Source organism: Protopterus annectens, chromosome 7.part0 (genome assembly GCF_019279795.1).
Source record: "Protopterus annectens isolate FY-2018-M chromosome 7.part0, PAN1.0, whole genome shotgun sequence".
NCBI lineage: Eukaryota > Metazoa > Chordata > Ceratodontiformes > Protopteridae > Protopterus > Protopterus annectens.
In genome coordinates this window covers 984,551,524-984,554,806 of record NC_056739.1, presented here as the reverse complement: position 1 = coordinate 984,554,806, position 3,283 = coordinate 984,551,524, and positions in this window count along the sequence as shown.

The following is a 3,283-nucleotide window of genomic DNA, read 5'->3' as shown; positions in this document are numbered from 1 at the left end:
CCAGTTCGTTCTGTAGTTTGTGTAGAACGCAGCCTGGGATGTTGTCTGGTCCCATGTTTTCTGTGTTCCTGGCTTTGGAGAGTGTGGTTTTTACCTGTGCAGCCGTGACTACAGGAACTCTGCATTCTTCCGGTATAAAGATGTGCTCTTTAGGGGTTGAGAGGGGGGTAAAGTTAGCACCGAATCTACCTGCCAGGATATTGGCAATATCAGTTGGGTCTGTATATTTAGTGCCATTGTGCTATAACTCAGAGCAGATCGGAGTGTTGCCATTGAGATTCTTGACATAGCTATAGAATGCTTTGTGGTTGTTTTTAGAATCAGTGGCGATTTTGTTTTCGTAACTAGCTTTGGAAGATTTTATCAGGGATTGCAGCTTCTTACTGAGGCTGACCAGGGAGCTCCTCCACTCACGGGATTTTACTCTCTTTTGCAACAGTTTCTTCCTTCTGTTGTACAGTTTGTTTATGGCAGAGGACCACCAGATTGGCTTCCTTTTTTTGTAGGATAGCGTCTTGGTTCTGTTTGGGATAGCGCGAACCATGCACTCATGTAAGTGCTTATAAAGTGCAATTGTGTAGGATTCAATAGTCGTAACTGTTTTGTCCATCTGCATGGGTGTCATGAAGTTCATCCCTTCTGTCTCAAGAAGCATGAAGTTGGCTTTGGAGACATTTTTTAACATGGTTTCCTTAATGGGGGGTGGGGGCAGGATGTTGATATCTAGTGTAATTAGCTTATGGTCGGATCAGACCAATGAGGCATTGACTTCAGGTGTGGAGCACCGGTCACTCATATTGGTGATGACTAGATCTAGGATATTGCTGCCCCTGGTGGGGGTGTGGATAAGCTGATCCAGGGCACTGAAGTTTATGAATTCCAGAAAGCGTTGAGTGAAGGAGTTGGTACGGGAGTAGTTTTCCCAGTTAATGGTTGGGTAGTTGAAATTGCCCATTATTAGGGTGTTTGGTTGAACCCTAATATTTTCCAGTACAACAAGAAAAAAGGAGTGGGAATCCTGGGACATGGTGGGTGATCTGTAGCAAGCTACAATTTGGATTGCAGTTTTGCCCAGAGTTAGTTGCACTTGGATAACCTCGGCTACATTATGCTGAGCAACTAGCCTGGAGGTGTGGATATCCTTAATGAATATGTACACACCTCCACTTTTGGTGTTCCAGTCCAGGTTACATGGCCGAAAAGTGTGATATGAGTTATAGCCTGGTAGAGCAGGGGTGCTCTCTGGAGCCATGAACCAGGTCTCAGTCACTGCACAGATATCGAAGTTCTCCATTTTAAGGAGTGCCTCGAGTGAGTGCATTTTGAGATTTAGACTTCTAGCACTGAGTAGCATCACCCTCAGTTTTTGCCTGCCTGTTCCTGTTACGGTGGTGAATTTGTCATTTGAAACTTGCCTAAAAAAGGCACTATAGGGGTGGCAAGAACCTTAGGCAGTATCTGCATTCCCAGGGGTGACAGGTGCAGGCCATCTCTGGCAAAGTTTTGTGGTCTGTCGACCATGTCATCCCAGGCAGACAGATACTGGATCCCTTCAGAATGGCACCAGAATCTTAGCCAATTGTTGAAGTCAATCATTTTGTACTTGTACTGCGGTATCATTCTGGATGATGGCAGAATGCTACTCAGGGTTAGGGTCATACCTGCCTGGGCTACAAGATCAGAGAGCTCTTCCATGTCTCTTTTCATGTAGTCCAGGGAGGTACATCTCAGGTCGTTCCATCTTTTTCAAAACTTCTTTTGCCTTATTACTAATTAGACTCTTGTGTTGTAAAGGAGCATCCAACAATTTTGCTTTAACATGATCAGGCAGATTTTGCTCCTTGAGCCAAGCTGCCTTCTCATCACAGATCCAGTTACAGTGGCCCTGCAAGAGGCCTCCAAGGAATCAAAACCACATTGCAAAGTATGCTTTCCAACTTGTTCAGCTGAATGCAATAAATCCTGTAACTCCTTATTTTCCACACAGTCAGAAATCAACATCATTTTCTGTCTAAGTAACCCCATGACATGCTGCGGATATTTAAGCATATGAAATTGACAATTTAAAGCCCTGATTGCCAAGGTTGCAGACGTGTAAACCTTCTTACCCCATCTATCCAGTGCCCTGGAGTCTCCATCAGAAAGGGTAGGATTTTTAGCAGTAGAAGCCTTAATGCCCTTGGGACCCTGAGAAATGGTTTCAGGGTCAGCAGTAGGGTTTTTAGAGATGAATTTGTAGGAGTCAGTAACCCTGTAATATCTATCTGTCTGGCTTACTAGGAGCTGGAGGCAGGGAATCAGGGGTCATGCTGGATTCTGAGAAAACATCATCAACAATGTCTAGAACAGGAGGCCTATGCTGAGGAAGAAGGAAATCCCTAAGCCTATTTTTAGATTCTGAGAAATCCTGACTCTCCCAGTGAAAGTGTTCCCTTAGGGTATGCAAAGTTTCTCCAAAAGAAAAATCCTCAGGAGGAGAAGCAGAAGGGATGGAATCTTCTGCATCAGAGTCCTCATAAGGGGGAATAGATAATTCCTAATCAGAAGAGAAATCAGAAGAAATAGAAACCTGATCCGATGATTCATAGTCAGTGCCTTGCCTAGGCCTCTTAGCAGGAGGGGGATGGGTACCCCCTGATCAAGGTAATTAAATCCTCGGCCATTTTGATAATTTTTTTTAGGCATAGGGGCCTGTGCATGTGGCCCAAGCTTCGGTTTTTTAGACATAGAAGTTGATTTTGGCCTTAGTTTTGAAGATGGCGTTGGTTTAATATACAAATCTTTAGGCCTGAAAACACCCTCAGAAGTCAGTGCCTGCTCAGCGGCACTGGAACCATCTAAGGTAGAGACATCCGCGGGTTCAATACTTAAGTGTCTCGCGGCATACTGGACTCCGAATGGGTCTCAGTAGAGACCTGCGAATCAAAAGTAGCGGGTATCAGGGGCTGCAAAAGCACCTCACTGAGTACAGGCAAACCGGCGACTGGCTTAGGAGAAGCTTCGTCATCGGTTTTGGACCTCAACTGCCTGTCTCGGTCTTTTTCTTCACATTTTTTTAGGTATTCCGGTAGTCGGACTGCTAACAGGTGACATTTCTGGGTAGTTAATTCTTGGCCAAAATATTTTGATGCAAAAATATACCGACACTTAATAGTGCGTTGATTAAATTTAGCACAAAACCGACAGCAAGGCACGTTGTGGTCAGGGCCTACGCAAGGAATACAGTACAAATGAAAATCTTTATGATGTATTTTCTTCCCACAAGTAATACAATTATTAACTT